Source organism: Megascapheus bottae, unplaced genomic scaffold (assembly GCF_031878675.1).
Source record: "Megascapheus bottae isolate mThoBot1 unplaced genomic scaffold, mThoBot2.hap1 HAP1_SCAFFOLD_107, whole genome shotgun sequence".
Taxonomy (NCBI): domain Eukaryota; kingdom Metazoa; phylum Chordata; class Mammalia; order Rodentia; family Geomyidae; genus Megascapheus; species Megascapheus bottae.
In genome coordinates, this window is record NW_028327432.1 from 415,026 (window position 1) to 434,762 (window position 19,737).

General features: G+C 37.1%; 1 pseudogene; it reads left to right on the top strand.

Moving 5' to 3' along the window:
- Positions 1–17,290: 17,290 nt before the first annotated feature.
- Positions 17,291–19,737, top strand: part of LOC150039860 (piezo-type mechanosensitive ion channel component 2-like) — a 176,256-nt pseudogene continuing 173,809 nt past the window's right edge.

The following is a 19,737-nucleotide window of genomic DNA, read 5'->3' on the forward strand; positions in this document are numbered from 1 at the left end:
AACAACTGCTTGTTGCTCATGTTTTTAAAAACATGAAATGTCAGTATTAAAAATATTTGCTTTTAGAGGGGTGGGGGTGGGGGGGAGGGAAATGGGCACCAAGACATGTGAAAGGGTATTAATGAATGGGAATTAATGCACCATCTATCTGGCAAATATCATGTAACCCTTCTATTAATTACAATAAAAATATATAAAAAAATATTCATTTTTGAGCCAGGTTTGAGAGCTCATCTTTATAATTTTAGCTTCTTGGAAAGTGGAGATCAGGGGATTGAGCAATTCAAGGCCATTCCAGTCAGAAGTACTCCCAACTCCATATCAGCCAGGGGCCCTGATGGCAAGCACCCGTCATCTCTGGCTGGGCGCACATGGCTTTTGCCTTCATCCTCAGTGACACATGGGATCACAGCTAGCAGGAATGTAGCCCAAACCTATCCACCCCAGGCTAGTCCCAGCCTCAAAAATAACCAACATTGAAAGGGCTTGGAATAATATCTCAGTGGTAAAGCACCAGCCACCAATCATGTGGCCCAGAGGTGAATTCAACACCTCCAAAATGAATGCACACACACCTTACACAAAACAATACTAGTAGCCTGCTTTTCAGTGCATTAGCTTGGGGAACGATTGTGCCTGAGGTTATTCTCTAATTGATCAGTAAAGCTTCTCCTTATCACAGTTCTATCTAGTTGATTCTTTCTGAGCTTTCTTTCAGAACTGCAAATCAGTCATTTCAGGACCAGACTAGAGGTACAGCAAAGATTATCCTGAGGCATGTAATTTGTTTTAATTTCAGTGAATCCTCAAGAAAAATTTCTGAGACACCTTCAGTACATTTTGACAACCCCTATTATTCTCAATGCCACAAATCATCAGGAAAATTCTAATATTAATATAGTATGGAGTTATGAAACATTTGCCCAGAGAATAGTTCATATTAAAATTAATATTTAAAATGGCTTGTTTTCTACCAAATGGATTTCATTAATTTCCTACTAACATACAAACATACAGGCCTTTTTCCTGCCTTAATTTTTTAGTAACTAGCATTTCTTCTAATCAAGTTAATCTTAATCCCTTTAAAGCACAACTTACAGTAATTCCACAACAATGCAGCTAACTAGTATGTGAGTTTTAGAAAAGATGGAAATAATGGCTCTGTGAGGGTTTTTTAAATCATTTTTCATGTATTTTAAAGCCTGCAGGATTCCAAAATTTTTATGACCTTAAAATTATCTCACTTTTTAAACATATAATATTAAACTTGAAATTGTCTATGAAAGAAGAAAAATATTTAGGAGGCTGCAAAACATAATAGTATCCCAGAATCAGAGAAAATGTGCACTGTCTGAGCTTAACAGAAAGGCCATAGCAGTGCTAAGTCTTTTCCTCTTACCTACAGAGACCATGCAGTGAATTTTAAGAGTGCAATCTGATGAAAGAGGAAAAGGAAAGATGCTTAGAGAATATAAACTACTCAGAGCATCAGAGCTTCATGGGAAAAGGTACTGTTTTAAAATCATATTAATAACACATATGTTCTTTCTAGGTAACACAACATGCATAAAGCTTACTGAGTGTTGTACATCTAATAATCCATATGCATAACAATTGGCATTGTTCTTTTACATGCCTCTACAAAGTACCACTCGGGTTCATCTTTCTCTGTAAGCTTTTTACTACCCCACACCAAGGAAAGCTGCAGGAAAAAATAATAAAATAGCATATAGGATAGTTGTGATGGACAGCAGTACCTTCCCACAGAATTGGATGTCTGGTCGACCTCGGTGAAGTAGATATTGTTACTTCAGGCCAAGGTGTTAAGTAATTTTGCTCTGTGTGTTCTGAGTACTGGGGAATCAAGTCTCAGTCCCTGATGGCATTGTAAGTTAAGGTGTAACCGATAAATCCAGCAAAATCCAGCCGAAAGAATAGACATTGTTGATCACACATTGCCTGCCAAACAGCCAACAGGCTTGATCCGTGTTCTGTTATTTAGTCTGTTGAGCTTTTTGGATGAGTGGTTCAAGTGAAGTTTCCAGTGTTGTTTCTCAGTCTTGAGAAACGTGGATGGTACCATCAGTCTCTTCCTCACTCAGTAGTCAAGGGCACTTCTTAGAGACACCATTCTGGATTCTTTGGCAACAGAACAACATCAAAACAGGGAAGCAACCAGCAGGACAGGAAGAGCTCTTTCAAGTTCACATCTAAAAACACCACTCCCAGTCATACATCTGGAAAACAGGCCAAGGAAGACACATTTGAAAGATACTCTGCCTCAATGGGAATTTTGAAAATTATGTAAAGGAATAGGACATTTCCCATTTGTGGGAGGGCAAATTAATACATCATTAGTGGGTCTAAACTTCAAATATGCATACCTTCAGAAACAGTAATTTTGTTTCTGTTAATGTACAGTATGCTATACCACCTCAGTATTGAATTACCAAGTAGCTAAAGTAATATAATAAATCCAGGCAGAGGAATCTCTATTCAGCTTTAAGAAAGACTATAAATCTATATATACTGACATGGGAAGTATCTTGATTATATTACAAGGTTTAAAAAAAAACAGTTCAAATAACAATAGAACAGGCTGCAAATGTGGCCTGGTGGAAGAGTGTGCCTAACCTGAAATGCCTAGGCTTTGATTTCAAGCCCCAGGACTGGCAAAAAAATGACAGTGGGATACACTGTGTATTTTCATGTGTGAAAAAGCATGTGCATCCACCTCACTCCAGTTAGAATGGCAAGGATCAGGAAAACGAATAATAACAGATGCTGGAGGGGATGTGGCCAGGAGGGATCACTACTACACTGTTGGTGGCAGTGCAAACTCGTTCAACCACTATGGAAAGCAGTGTGGCAGTGCCTTAAAAGGCTAAACATAGAACTCCCCTATGACCCAGCAATTCCACTACTTGGCATTTACCCAACCATCCAGAAACAAGGACATACTAAATCCACTAGCACAACAATGTACATTGCAGCACTATTCACCATAGCAAAGATATGGAACCAACCTAGATGTCCCTCAGTTGATGAGTGGATCAACAAGTTGTGGTATTTGTACACAATGGAATTCTATGCTGCTGTCAGAAAGAATGACATCGCCCCATTTGTTAGGAAATGGAAAGACTTAGAAAAAATCATATTAAGTGAAGTAAGCCAGACTCAAAGGAACTTAGGCTCAATGGTTTCCCTCATTCGTCATAATCAGTAGAAACCTTGGGCTCTACTAGCAGAGATCTGCAATAGAGCAAAATCTTGATACATAAGGCCATATAATATGAAGCTAATTGAAAGGACCTCCAGGACATTGAAAGAAAAGCCATATAACGAACGATTTTGTCCTTAATGTACTACGTTGTCTCTCATCTCCTTTGCTGTCCCTTGGTTATCTCATATTGTTATAGTCTCTCACTTTATTATCTGATATATTGAATTTGTTTGTATTTGGGTATTTGAAATTTGATAGGGAAGGGGGGAAAACCAAGATGGGTGGGCGGTGTGAGGCGTAGGGTAATGGGTACCAAGACATGTGAAAGGGTATCACTGTATGTGAATTAATGTACCTTCTATCTGGCAAATATCATGTAACCCTTTTACTAATTACAATAATAAATAAATAAATAAATAAATAAATAAATAAATAAATAAAAGAAAAGCATGTGCACTGTTTTGCTTGCAGGCATAGAAATTATTCACAAAATATTTTCTACATAGTAGGTAGGGTAGCTACACTGGACATGAAAGGGCGGGGACAATTAATTTGGATGAAACAGTCCTGTTTCATTAACTTTCTACCTTATTGTTCATTTATTTCTTCAAATTTTGGGTTTGTCTGGGAGATGAGAGACTCTCTTCTCTCTTTGATTATATCAGAATAAAAATAGATATTGGTCTGGAGGTTTGGATCAAATACTTGAGCACCAGATGTGCAAGCAAGCTGAGCAAATATAAAGGTATAAGTTCCAACCAAGTATTTTCTAAAATCATCATCATCATCAATAAAAATAATAAATAGCATAAGCTGGGGACAAGGCAGAAAAGTTCATGAAATGTTAATTTCTAATTAATCAGCAAAAAGAAAAAATTCAGAAGTGGAGATGTGGCTCAAGTGGTAGAGCATGAAATAGTTGAAATAGCCAAGTGAGAGCTCAAGGTCCTGAGTTCATGTCCCAGTGGTGCTCCTCTTAGTCAAATATGAATGCACACATACACACAGAACTGAAAATGTACATGGTATACACTGCCAAATACACAGCTCACTCCCTCCAGCAGCTCCTAAAACCTGTTATTAGGTTGCAGGTTTGAAGTCTATAGCAACTCCACATCTCTTAGGCACCTTATTTCAAAGAGGATTGAACAGAGGGACCAGGAAAAGACTTAATTAACTAGGGCAGTATTTCTCGAGATATTTGTTGTTGACATTGCAAAAGGGACAACATATTATATTTGATTTCCCATTTTCAAAGCAGAAGGAAAGGCAATCCACAACATAGGAAACATTTCACTTTCCTTCCTATTTTAATCAATCTTGAAAGAAAGACTGGGGTGGGAACACTTAAAGCATAACTCTGCGGTTATTGAAAACCCCAAGAATGATGAACTTCATGCATATGATGTTGAAATAATACACAATGAATTGTAGGCACTCTGAACGGCAGTGAAATTTACAACTCCTTTCCTCTGTTCCAAAATAAAAAAAGAATTTCTATCTTCCCAGCAAGTGGTCTCCAAAATGAATGCTGTTCTCACACCCATGAGCAAAGAAATAACTTGGGGCAAGAAAGCACAGTGTGTTTTTATTTACAAATTATATACATCACATCACTTTACTAACATGCTGCCAAATATAAAAATTGAAATATAAACTGTATGAGATATAAAATGCATAGCATATTAGGCATCTCAGTATTTTTCCCCACATTGCCTGACATACTGTTCCACATAACTCAAATACTGACTATGATGATGTCTCGTGCATAACTATAAATTTCTACCTCCCTAAATATCCCTTCCACACAGCTGAAAACAAAAAACTTGAAGACAACTCTTATTGCTGGCATGCCTCTTTTAGAGAGCCTACAAGGACAGAAATAAGTTGAGACCCTAAATGATTCTTTCAATTTGGGTAGGTACGATACTAACTGAGTGCTTTCCAGGTGTGAGGCATTGTAATGTCTTGTGTATAATTTTCCCTAAAACTCCATGTGGTAGATCATCTTCCCAGTTAACAGCTAAAGAAACTGAGGACTAATGTACCTTAGAATTGGCTAGTTACAAAACAGTAGCAAACTGTGTAAGAATCCTTTCTTGACTGAATTTATTCTGGGTCCATCGCTCGCCAGAGAGAAGCTTCGGATTCCCAAGGGGATCCTTAGCAACATGGGAAGGAGGGGGAAATTTGGGTTGTCTGGAGGCACAGGGAGATGTCAGGGTTCCTCTCATCTTTTGGTAGAAGCAAGGGATGCTAATATTCTGACGTGGACAGGACAGTCCAAGAACATACCCACAGTGCTGTGGAGGGAGAATCAAGAGGTGTCAGAGATGAATGACGAGCCAGATATGTTCATCACAGTGCAATTTGTAATAGCTGAGTAGTCCAAGACTCAATAAATTACAGAGCTCTGTGGCTACTAGCATGACGTTTTTTCAAAAGAATAACTATATGAAAAAAATTCACACTTCCTATTTACATGTGCAAAAGCAATATTCGCCAAAACATTCATATGCACAAGTCCTAAAAGTAATCTGGTTAGCAGGGTTGTTGTGTTAGAAAAGTATTTATATGTTTATGTATGCACATGGGAAATACTTTGAAAGACATCAGCCAAAGTATTAATTACTATTTGTTGCTGAAGTATAGTACAGAGTCCATATAAAATATTTTATGACAGAATCATTATAAATAGCCACACATACCACTGTAAGAAGGAAACACTCATAAGTAATATAATCTATTATCTCAAAGTCCTTATGAATTCCGTAAGCCAAAGATTTGATACCCATCTTTTCAGAAAGTGTCACTGGCAGCATTTTATTTCATTTTATTTTCTGACATCAAGTTCTTTAATAATAGAAAAGAAAAGCACCAGGTGTTTCTCACCAGGTGCCTTTGCAATGGCAGCAGAGTTCACTGGTATATTTTTTTTCAGAGCCAAAATAGCACCTACTATTCACATGCCCTATCTTTAAAGCCTTCATTGTTTCACTATGATTCAAAAGTGAAGTTACTCACTCCCGCCCACACAGCAAGAACAATACGATCACCACACTGAACTGAATAAATGCTTGAAACTTCATAAATAGTAAGTATCTCATCTCAGAATGTCTTATGAGTAGAAATCATTATGATGCTGTCTGCCATATAATTTATCATCATCATCATCATCATCAACATCATCGTTTGGGTTTTTGTTCTGGTACTGGTGATGGAACTCCATCACCTGAGCCAACATTTTGCTGGTTAATTGGAAATGAAGAATTTTCTGTTTGGACTAGCTTCAAACTGATCCTCCAGGTCTCAGCATAGTGAGTAGGTAGGATTTCATATGTCAGCCACTGGTGTCTTGCTCAGAAGTCTTACTTTATTAGAACACAGTCTAACAAATTACCCTTTATTTTTCTGACCAGTACCTCATTGTGACCTGGAAAAGAAATACAACTAACATGGCAGCAAACCTTCAAAAATACCATGAGATTTATATCGGCCAAAAAAACTGCTAAGAAAAAGTTTATTCCCCAATACAGATGAAAAGTTTGACCTACAGTAGCAAGAAAAACAACAAAAAAGAAAGAGCTGGACAAACACAAAATGGAGAAAGAAGATAAGAATTGTGATTTCTTTCAAAATTGTAATCATTAAATAAAATAAAATTTGCTTATTTTCATCTTCAAGGAATCCAAATGGTTTACATTATATCTAGCATACAGACTATTACTAAATAATAACTGTTAACAATATCACAAAGTATAAAGTTTTTCAGAAACATAAAAATGTTAGAAGGTATTTCAGATACTTCTTTGATTCGAATTAGAGAAGATATGTCTAATTATGACATGATATCAAAAGGAATGCTGTATAAACTAAGTAAGCAAAGATATTTGCAAGTAATATTAAAAGTAATTCCTGAATGTTTCTCAAGTATGTGAAATACTGAGAAAATCAATGCATAGCATGACAGTGCCACTTGTTAAAACAGTCTGTTAATTATCTTTATCATGCTCATGGCAAAAATAGGATACTGTTGGATAAAGAACATCTTCACATAATTTAAATCCATGCTATGTTTTATTAATTTAGATCCTCCGTTTACCCCAAGAGGGGGTGGAGATGATTGGCTACATCTTCTGTTGCAAATATACACAAAGCCTTATTTGCAATGGAACAAAAACACAAATTTAGAATTGGATTGACGAATGTCCAAAACCCAACTCTACTACTTCAGTGCCTGTCTTTGCACAAATTATATCATACTACTGACCTACCGTGTCTCTATACATTAAAAATACACAGTGCCAATAATCAGATCCCTCATAGGGTCCGGTAAGAAAAACAATGAGATGTTATTTGTGAAGTTCTGGCAACACAGTAGGGATTTGATTGCTGTGAATTTTTTTTATCTTCTTCCCATTGTCACCTTTCTTTCCTTGCTTTCATACCTAGATCTTCACAAGGCAAGTTGATCTGGAGGGAAAACAGAAAGAAGGAAGAAATAAAGGGGGGGAGAAGGGAAGGAGGAATAGAGGGAAGGAATGGAGGGAGGGAGGGAGGTAAGGAGACAAAGAGGAATTCACCTTACCAGAGGCTTACACCTGTAATCCTAGCTACTCAGGAGATTGAGATCTGAAGATGGAGGTTGGAAGCTAGCATGGGACAGGAAAGTCTGTGAGACTCTTTAACCACCAAAATTCAGATGTGGAGCTGTGGCTCAAGGGGTAGAACTACAAGGAACAGAGCTAGGTCCCTAAGTTTAAATCCTAGTGCCAGCACCAAAACAAAGAAACTCACCTTAAATTCAAAGAATGTTCTAGGGAAAAGGAACTGTAAACAGCAACAGGCTCAAATCCCCTGATTATACAGATTGTGAAACTGACACCACATCAGGATCATGCTATAGAAACATGCATGCGCAGGGACCATTTCCTCTTATCCTCCAGAAATGACTAAAACTAGAGGCCATGGGGAAAAAAAACCCTTCAACTTCCAGGGCTCAAAGGGCTGATTGTTCCATGGCCACAAAGTTCCCTTTTACCCAGTTTATACAAGATGTGGAAGGTGGTAAACTAGGAGTTAAAAAATATAAGCAACATTTCTTTTCTGGACTGTCCTATGTCCTTGTGAGAATTGCTTGTTCATGCAATTCTCAGAGAACACCCCTTGGACACAGCACAAGGGCTCCACCTTCAACCTCAGAATGAAGAGGAACTTTTCAAAAATGCTATCTGAATCTTAAAAAAGCAGATCAGAAATGCAGTCTCTTCTTACAAAACGTGAACCATATAACATTTCACTTTGCAAGCTTTCATCCCAAGAATTTTATTCTCCACTGGTGAAATCACACAGGTAAAATTTTAAAATAGGGTTTTAAAAAAAACTACTGCATTTCCTTTTAAGTTCTTCATCATTCATGCTGCTGTGTCATTTTCTTTATAGTTGCAACAGAAGCTGATGAGCTCTTGCATTCTAATTCTCCTAGAGCTTCACTCCAGTGGACTTAGGGTTTTGCAACAAAGAAAAAGATTAATCTTTGCTCAGTAGATCTATTCATAAATTATTCTTTATATTCCAATAAATACTTGGTAGTCTGGGGAAGAGAAACTTCAATCATGACAAAAGAAAACAAAATTCAGTGCTATTCAAAGCCATTACGTAGACTTTGAAGATTAGTTTTTACCAATCACATTGGTGAGTCATATAGTTTATATTAAAAACCACATAAAATATTCTCTTAATTCACAGAGTAAAACTCCCAAATTTAGGTTAACTCCTAAAGAAGGTGATATCGTGACATCACAGAATGGAAGGCCATCTTTCTTCTATCATCTACTTATAGATGTTGGTATGTGCACCCTGTTTTTTCTTTCTGGCTCTACCACATTCTCAGATGTCTAAGTCTTGATAAAAAGTAGTCACAGATACTCAAAGGAAAGGGACTATCTAGCTAAGGAAAACTAGAAAAAATTATATCCAGAGCTCTTACCTTTCCTTTATTCTGATTACAAACCTGAACTCAGAAATGTGAGTTTGGTGAGTCTCAAAAATGTTGGAAAGGGTTGATTACCCCCATCGGAGCAAGGATTAAAACCAAGTCCTATTTTCGTTGTATTTTTTTATTCAGCACCCAAACTTTTCAATGTGCCTTGCTCATTTATAATCTCCTATATTTGAAATTCAAAGAGCAGTTGTTAAAAGCTTAGTTCCATGGTAGGTGTTCTTAAAATGTATTCTATCCTCTATAATGATGTGGTGGCTTAGTTATTCTATTATGGCGTGTTTATCATTGAGAAAACAAAGTGTAAAGAAATTGAATAAGCCCAGAGTTGAGTCAGGGGACCAGAAAACCTGAACTCTCAATCCCTCTGCTGTATACCACAACCCTCCCTATAATCCATATGCAAATGAGTACCCAATTCAATTCAACAAATGTTTCAGAGCAATTTATATTTAGCAAGACATTGTACTTTATGAGAATGAAGCATAGAAATATTAGAGGACTTGCCTGAAATCTCAGAACACTTTCACAAATGTCCATACTAGAACTCAAGTACTAAACATTGGGCCTGAAGAGCAAGCAAGAAGACAAGTTGAAAGAGAACAAGCTCTGGAAATGAAACACATTGGTCCTCAGAATCCAGGCCCATCACATCCAATGTATGACATAGGTCTAAGGGAACCTTACATATTTTACATCCCCACCAATTAGCTCAATTAAATATTAGGTACTGCTCTGCAATTTTATAGAACTTTTTACTTTGTTTAACACATTCTAGTCTTCTTCGCTGCAAATGAAGTAGATACTCCTCTTAAAAACAATGTGAACACAGTAGTGGTTCTTGCCTGTAAAACAAGGTTTTGAAAGGTGAGACGGGAGGATCATGAATTCAAGGGTCACCCTGGAATACATTTTGAAATCCTCTCTAAAAACCACAAAGGAAAGAAAAAGAAAATATGGTTTCAGAAACATAAAAGCCACATATAGTTTTTCAGATAAAATAAAGGACACTCAACTAAATTGGAATTTCAGAACCAATTTTTCAGTTCAAGGATGTCTTAAATATTGCATGTTTATCTAAAATTAAAATTTTACTGGGCAGTTCATATATGTTTGCTAAATATGGCAACCTAAAAATGGCTGTGCTTGAAATAACTAAGAATTTCTTGGAATATCATTCAAAACAGAACAAAAATTTCTTCCTCCTAGAAATTAACATATCTTAAGATGTCAATAACAAAAAAACCCATAAGGAAAAGAAAGGAAGGACTTTGAAACTAATTTCCCTTGGGATACATAGCCACTGTAATTATCAGAAGCATTTGGAAATGACCCATATATTGCTTAGAAATTTTGATCAATAATACTTCTAATCTTTTGCCCATTCTCCTCAAGATTTAATTTTTGGAATCCTATTTATTCAAAAGATGTTAGACATTGTCATTTTATTGGTTTATTTCCACCTGTGAACTTTGACCCATAATGGAGACTTTTGTTTTGTATGGTCTGCTCTCCTCCCTTGGCCTACAAAGGAGACCCTTTGGACTGGACATGGAGATCAGAACAGATGCTCCAGTGCACAATATCCAGACTCGGAGCACAGATTTATTTCCTCCAAGTCAGTTTTGCTCAGTGAAGTTTCCCCAGACTCTCAACCACTGCCAAGGTTAATGTAGGCCCTGACTCTGCCTGCTGATTCATATTAATTAAGACAATCAATGATCTTGTTTCATACAGTGTCTGTTTTTAATATAACCTATTTGATGAGGCTGTATTAATTTAGGAGAAATATGCACTGGCATTCTGGCCTGCACTTTTCCTAATTATCTCACAGCTCTCATTCCGCAGTGAAATTAGACTGTGGTTATCACGGTTAATGGAAGCCCATAGCTCTTAGCTAAGTGATCTCCTCCAGTGGAAAGTCATCGTTTCTTGCTTCTGGCTACATAAACATGATTGTGCTATCTAAGCAATCCCCTGTGGCTGTGGATGTGAATGTTTTAACAAAATATTCTGCTTTAGAGCTACAGGGTGGCACCTCATTTCTATAAGTAGGAGGATAACAAGATTGGAATGGGAGGACTGTGAAAGGAAAAGTTACCCAATAACAGAAGTGAGACAAGGAGAAGCAGTTTTCAAGGGTGTGCAGGAAATAGGAAGCCTGACCTGGTAGTTATGTGTTCAGGTTCAAAAGAAATCCTTTATATGTTCCCTTATGCTTCTCTTGAGTTCTACATCACCTATCTCGCACTGCCCATTTTTCTTTTAAGAACTCAGTAGAATCTTGGTCCAAATGAGGACTTACTCTTCTGTGTGCCTGTCCACTCTTTTCAATCATTCACTTACTAAGTGCCTACATCCCTCACTAGAAAGAAACCAGTCACTTCCTGCATGAAACATGAATCCGTGAGGCAGGCAGCTCCACAAGTTAATTTAAGTCAATCATTAGAAATTGTAAATACACTAAGAATTTTTAATGGATTGATTTGATACAAAATGATCTGGCAAAACAATTTTTGAAAGAGGGACAACATCTGGGCTGAAACTGTTGTGATTACAAACATTCAGTTATCGGAAGAACCAAGAAAAGAAAATGAGCCCGTGAAGGAATAGTACTCATGAAATCCTGAAGCAGGACCCTTTCTTATTCTAGAAACCAAGCCAAGGCTAGAGTATGAGGAGTCATGCAGAGAATACAAGAGAGACTGATTATAAGCTTCCACCAAAGGGGCCTTTTGCCTTCCCATGTTCCTTCTACCAGTGGACCCTGAAAAGGGGTTGACAGCACATCATTCCCCTGGCCTACTGGACAAATATGTAACTTAAAAGGAAGTAATGACACAGTGCTCATCTTGTATTACTGACTATGCCAGTGAGGATGCCTGGATCAAATAGAAATGTTAGAAAGTTGAGCCAACTGTAGTTGCATTTGTTTAAATGGACTATGAATTCCAGTTTTATCTGTGAAAACAGTAAGCCAGTCCATTTCTGAAAGACTTGTTATTTACAGTAGGCAGTGTTTGGTAAGCTATTTTCACCAACAAGACACTGCTTATATATTTCCACTTCTTTAAGGCTTACAAATATTCAGAGTAGATTTATTTGTTTTCATTCTAAAGATAAAAGACTCAGGAACAGATATAGCAATGAACTAAAATTGGGAGTATTAGTGTTTGAACCCAAGGCAATCAAGTCCAGAATACATATCCTTAATCATGATTACTAGCAGCCAAAATTCATCTTGGGAAGCTAATCAAACCATTAAGATGCATCACTATTTAATGCACTGAGATGTCAGCAAGATATTTGACATGTCAAAGAGTATACTTGCCCTGAATATGCATTAGGTAGAAGATATGAAATATATCTTTAATGAATTTCCATATCTCTGCTTTCTTAGTTATAAGAAAAGATTATCTAGTCACACTTCAAATGGTTCCTCTGTTGCTATAGAAACTGCTTTCCTTTAAGTTTTTAGGTGACTGTCAGCTTGTAAAACACTCAGTCCTAGCAGCAACACAGCACTAATGGATGGCTTTAGGAAATTCTAATTTCCCCCAATGTTCTCCATCCTCTTACTTTTTTTCCCCAAATCAACTTACATACGGAACCTAATGAGAATCAGTGTACTTGCTAGGCAAACATAGTTGTAAATCAAACTGTGGGTCTCAGGCCAGGGCATAACCCTGGGAAGACCTGCCAAGATCCTTCTGTAAATGACCTATTTCCCCTGAAGTTTCTGGGTCTCTGACAAAGGCAATGAAGGAGAAAGAAATAGGAGAAAGAAGAGGAGAAGGAGGAAGGGAGGGAGGAAGAAGAAAAGGAAAAGGAGAGGCTTCAGCGTGGAGGAGAAGGAGGAGGAGGAGGAAGAGGAAATGAAGAAAAAGAAGAAGAAGAAATTTACCCACCTTTATTCAGCAGTGTTAAGAGCCTATTCGCTACCTTCTCTTTCTTCTGTCTTCAATCCTCCACTTCCAGCACACAGGGGGACTTTACCTCTCTCCTCACATTTCTATTCCAGATCCAGAACACTATTTCTTCCGCCCCTTTTTGCTTTTCCTGCCACCTCATTTTTAATATAAGCATTGATGATTTTAATTACTAGTGTATCCTACACATGCCCAATCTCTTACTTTTCTATTCTTATTATTGTTTCTGATTTTTATTTACCATACTTAAATGTATAGTTTGTCTTTGAAGTATTGTTATTGTAACCATGGTCTTCTCTCTTCTGAGTGGTAGTGAGGAAATGGAGATTTGTGTGTGGCATATAAACAACGGGCTTGATTTTGCAAGGGTAGTATTTTGTGTTCTCATATAAGATCTGAGATTAGAGAAGACATAGAAAGGGAAAGGGGAGTTAAGAAAGAGGTTGATACATAAAGTGGCAACTCCATTTTTGTACAACTACTTAAAGATAGTTTTTTAAAAAACACAAAAATTAACTAGATCTAAAATACTTGGGCATAAGAAATTATACAGGTCTCTAGGCATTCACATATAGTGAAACCAAAGGAGGAGACAGGAGAAGAACAGAAAGGCACACTGCCTATGTGCATCTGATCATCCAAAATACTATATATCCACATGAACTCCAGGAAATGAAAGTGAGGGTCTTTTTTTCCTTTTAGTTTCTCTTGTCTTTCCATTTTGTTCTGTCTGGTTATCTGTCTGTGGGAGTTTAAAGGGAGGCACAGAAATGGAGAGACAAAGGATAAACAAATGCAGCAGTGGGGCTCACTGGACACTATGCTGAAAATTGTTGAATACAAGTTGTGTACAACTTGTGAGTGGAGGAATGGGAGGGAAAGCCTGAGAGAGAACATGGGAAGAGGTGACATTACCCAAAAAAGAAGTGTACTTTTTACCGAACTGTAGCCCGTCTGTACATCCCCTTCACTATAATTTTTAAAATTACAATTACTTTTAAAAGGGAGTTGACATGATATGAACATTCAGAATGTCACAGCAGAACCCATTGCTTTGTACATTAATGTGTATCAATAAGAAAATGCCAAAAGGGTAAGCTCATGATAACTAAATGAAACTATTCTTTCTGGAGAAAGAAGCTAATAGGAGAAAAGTGAACTTAAACATTATATGCAGGAGGAAATAAAAAGGTATTTTCAAACTTATGGTAAGAAATAATACTTTGAAACTTTTTTTCAATGCTAACAGAATTCTGAAAGGCCATGGGGAAATTAAAACATCATCCACATTTTGCTGGGGGGGGGAATCTTTTATCCAGACAGAATACTGCAAATGCAAAAATTTTAATTGCATTGTCATCATATCTAACCGAGGAAGGTGTTCCTTTCTAATTTTTTTTGTCTAAAGCATCCTCTCAGAACATTTTTGAGGAGAAAAAACTGCATATTTGTTTATTTGAAATTGGATAGGAAAGGGGGGAAAACAAGATGAGAGTGAGGGTGGGGGAGGGAAATGGGGACCAAGACATGAGAAAGGGTATCAATGTATGTGAAGTAATGCACCTCCCATCTGGCGAATGTAATGTAACCCTTCTATTAATTACATTAAAAATTATATGCAAAAAAAGATGTCTAGGAGAAATCCTTTGACAACCTGAGTTAATATAATGGAATGCTATTGGAAAGTGAATATATAGATGTAGTTATACATATATATATATATATATACACACACAGCTGTGACATTGCCATTCATAAGCAAATGATAATTTAGCTTTGTCTTCAAGTGAGATTGAATATAAACTGACTTTCAAGTTCAAAAAGCCATCGTTAATCCTCATGCATGATAGACACTAAGTTTAAGTGTTTGGCACAGTAGGTAAATATTCTATCCAATGCCTTTCAGAGCTCTCAAATCTTAATTCATAGCTCTCAAATATTAAGCAAATTTGTGTTCATTTGTAGGAGGTTTCTTTATTGTCAGAGTTGATATATTAGTGAAGGGACCTGTGGGGCTGGATTAGTGCACATCTAAGAAATGTATGCCACGCCATCTGAATTCTGGCCCCAGCCTCTTTCTGAAGAACATGCTGTTTCTCCCAAGGAAAAGTAGGTTCTCTTTTTATAATTTAGCCTTTACCAGGTGTGCTGATGGTGCCAAACCATTCACCTGGGCTTCCTTTCCTATAGATCTGAGCATAGCATTTCCTTGGCTGCCTCTTTGAGCTATGCAAGCACATTTGTAAACCAAAGACTGGCTCTGAGTGAGATCTAGAAGTGAAGCCATGTCCCTTTTGAAAAGTTACTTGGGCTTTCCATTTACACAATTCCCATCCCAGGGAGGGAATGGAACTTTCTGCCATGCACAGGAATGTTCCTTAGTTGACTTCTGTAAGTTGGAGAAAAGGGTATTTTTAAAAATTTCCTCTCTTATTCCTATAATAGACTGCTTTTTGTTGTTGTTGCTTTGACTCATTCTAGTAGTGAGAAGAGAACAATTAGCACTTATGTCCAAAAGGAGCTCCATCATCTTGATTCCCCACTGTCAACTGCACCCCTACCTGGGGCTCCTGTGTGGAAATTAAAATTGTCCTCCAAAGATCAAGAGGAGTCCCTGGGCCTCTTTATCAATCATCTGAATCACAGCACTGTTCTCCCCCCACCCTCCAGATAATTGTGAGCAGTCACACCTCCAGGGTTCCTCGTCTCTTCCTTATAATACAAAATTTGGTCTCTCCCTAGGCATTCTCTCTTTCTGACTTTCCTAACCATTTCTTCCTCCTTTCAGCTACTTCTATCCAGGACCTGCCTTTTCACTGTGGTTGGTAAATATTTTCTGAAAATACTCAGGGGTCTTTGTCTGCCTTTAACTTTTCTTATATTTTTTTAAACTCTTCTGTTTAGGCACCGTTTTCATTAGAATCCTTCCGAGATGCATTTCTTGCCGCAGGATAATGTAGCCATTCCCTATTGGACAGATACCAACATGATTCCACTTGGTAGACCACTCTGAATGAGAAGTTTCAAAGCCAAGCAGGTGGAAATTATTCATTTTGCCTTCTCCCCTTGATTATTTCCCTTGTCCTTTAATGCCCTGACCCTTTTGCATTGTAGTCAGTATTCTAAAGAATAGAATAAATTCTACTGCTTGAGATCTTTGTGTCTTCTCAAATCAATGTAAATTGGACCCTAAGGAAGACTTTAAGGGAAAATAATCTGCCCCAAAATGAATTAAAATTAGTTTAATATTAAGTTAAAATTTCAACCACGTTAGAATACCATTGTGATTGTCAGTCGCATCTTTTTAATACTAGCCTGGCCCCTAGTGACTTTGTAGACTTATCTTTTAGATGCTTTCTACAAAGTCCACTGAGAATTCTTTCTTTCCCCCTTTACTGCTCTAACTTGATGTGGCATTGTACATCTCAAACACGTGGCTATTGAGGAGATATGAAAGGGGCTAAGCATTACCTGGGTTAGATCTGAGCTATGCAGATAACACACAGGGTTCCCAGTGAATGAGCTGCATTTTTTAAATTTACTAATATGACTTAAAATGTAATAAAACAGTAAAGAATTAACTAGAAAATACACAATTTGTATAAGTTAAGCATTTTTAAAGAAATTTCAGTTTTACAAAGTAAGGGTAGTAGTATTACTTTAACTGTCAGATTCCCTTGGGGATATATTTTTTTCAAGGCATGCTCTCTGAAAAAGCATTTTTGATATCACAGAATATGCTACAGATGTAAAGATGCAAAGCACTGTCCTTTAGAAGCTTATAATCTAATAATGGAAGAAAACCTGTACTCTGATAACTAAATATTAGGTAGCAAAGGTTTCAATGAGATCCTATAGCATAGCAGGCTAGCCCCCACAAAGTATTAGTGAGAACCTATTTCAAAGAACAAACAGACATGGAGGTACACACCTATAATCCAAGGTATAAGGAAGCAGAACTAGGAAGATTAAGGTGAAGGGCAGAAAAAGATTTATTCCATGGCAGCCACAAGAAGACAACTGGAACTTCAGTTAGGCTTCAGCTGTGCTTCGTGATCTTGGGTCTCAAATGCTGAGCTTGGGCTAAATAGAGAGAATTGGGGGACAGACTGTGAAAAGAGTTCCATAATTCAATCGATGTACTCACAGCTGGCATCGGGAGAGCCCAGAGCCTACTGTGTCAGTGTTGGTGAGGTAGGGCCTTGGTGACACTGTTCTCCTGTATGTGCCTTCAGAGTGATTCCTGGAGAGAAGAAAGGAACTCAGGGCAAAGGACACAGACGCAACAGGGAAAGGTCTGGGATGCTCAGCCTTTATCTTGCTCCCAGTTAATTAATGGGCACATCCAAAGCAGCTTTTATGGTAATAGAAATACACCATATAATGATAGAAATTCAGGATGAGAAATATCTTTGTCTTGACTCTCTGATTTCTCCACTGCCTGAAAAGACTAGTCAACAGTCTGTTTAGATTTAAAGTTAATGTTCTGGGTCTGGCATTTGGCCTAGTGGTAGAATGCTTGCCTAGCATGAACCAAGACCCAAGTTCGATTCCTTGGTACCACATACACAGAAAAAGCCAGAAGTGGTGCTGTGGCTCAAGTGGCAGAGTGCTAGCTTTGAGGGAAAAGCCTAAGGACAGTGCTCAGGCCCTGGGATCACTCCCCAGGACTGGCCAAACATACATACATACATACATACATACATACATACATACATACATACATACATACATAAAAGTAATGTTCTGTGGTGGGATGTTCAGGATAGGTATTGTTCGTAGTATAACTCCAGTGATTTTCTTTTTTTTCTTTCCTGAAAGGCATTCAGCTAAGGTTAATAGAGGTGCCACTTCCAACTGTATCCCCCTGAGCAACATAGAAGGATTATTTAAGAGGGCACAGGGCACAGGACACACCCCAGTATTAGTGATCTAGCAACTAAAATTAATTTTAGAAGCTATACAGAGAGCAGTAATCATCGACTCTGAGTTTTCCATTTAAATTACATTTTCCTCTTATTGGAAGAGGTGTAAAAGACATGAGTAAGAAGAGAGATCTTGTTTTCATTTGCAAACCTAGAAGTACCTATTCCCTTTGAGCTTAAAAATAAATTTTGTCCTTTTTTGTTTGTTTCTTTTTCTCTGCATCTGAATAATAGCAGTAATAATATAAAAATAAAGCATCCATCCCTGATCCTTTCAAGCTTCATTGCCTTTAAAACTATGTCTAAGGGTCTTCACTTGGAAGTGTCCAATGTAGAAAAACAGATGTCTCCATATTTGCAAAAAGCTATCTCTCTTTTTTAATAATCAAAAAATATTCAGCATGAATGAAATGATGAAGATGTTTCTGATTCTTTACATTTTAGCACTTATGACCCTAACAGGATTTTTTTTCAACTTGCTCAAAGTTTAAAACAGATGATGGAGTTCAAAATTAAACTAAGCTGTCTCTACTGCATTTGAAATAATTTTCAAGCTAACAAATCCTTGTGCCAGGCACATGGAGAAGCGTTACAAGGTCCAAGGTTATGCCTTTATTCTCTTACATCTGTTGAGCAGTTTATCTCCATTAAATCCTTTGAATTGTGATTCAAAAGCAATCACATTCTTTTGACTCTTAATGGGTTCTTTGGCTTAGCATTTTATGCATAATTTTACCTTTAAGGTTCTTTAAATTGGCTCAATGCTATATTTACATATTATGTGGCTAAAGACTAATAAGACTAGCATATTGCAGAAGAGAAAATTTTCACTTCTATAATTTGTTAATCATGACCACAGTACCTGTGTAAAGATAACTCTCAACAGACTAGAAATCCTCAAACATATGAATCTAGATAACAACCTCGTAATTTTGAGAGAGGTATAGACCAGAGAGGCCTAGAGAGAGAGGTATCTTCAAAGAATGACTAACACATATATAAAGCATTAAAGAGAATATCACATCGAAAAACCTTTGAAAGTGAGTTAAATGTGGAAACAAACCACAAATTTTATAGGATGACTAATTATGCCATGTTATGGTAAAAGAGCAAAAACATAAGATGTAGTCTTAAAAATACTGTGCCCCAAGTGCATAATTTGACTGAAATAAATTGATAAAAGTAAAATTATATTAGGGTTTACAGGAAGCACTGACAAGGTTTAAAAAATGGAATTTGACAATATTTGTGAAAGTTGGGTATGTTTAGATTTTGTTTGATTTCATTTGTTTTCCAATCAAGCAAACAGGGACTGAAAAGGTAAATGCCTGCAAGGCTAAATTGAAATGAAGCAAGACAAGGATGGAAGAAAGAATAGATCTGGTTCACTTCTAAGTTGCATATATAATACAATGGGAAAAGGAAAGTCTTCAGTAAATGGTGCTGGGAAAAATAAATATTCATTCATCTATGTACAGAAGAATGAAATTTACCCCATGTAAAAGAAAAAATATATCACCCCATATGGAAGAAAAAGCAATCAACTTCAGTGGACTAATCATGAGACTTGAAACAATAAACCTACCAGAAGAAGCCATAGGAAGAAAACTCCTTGACATTGGTCTGGAGAAAGAATCTTTTAATTTGGTCCCAAAAGTA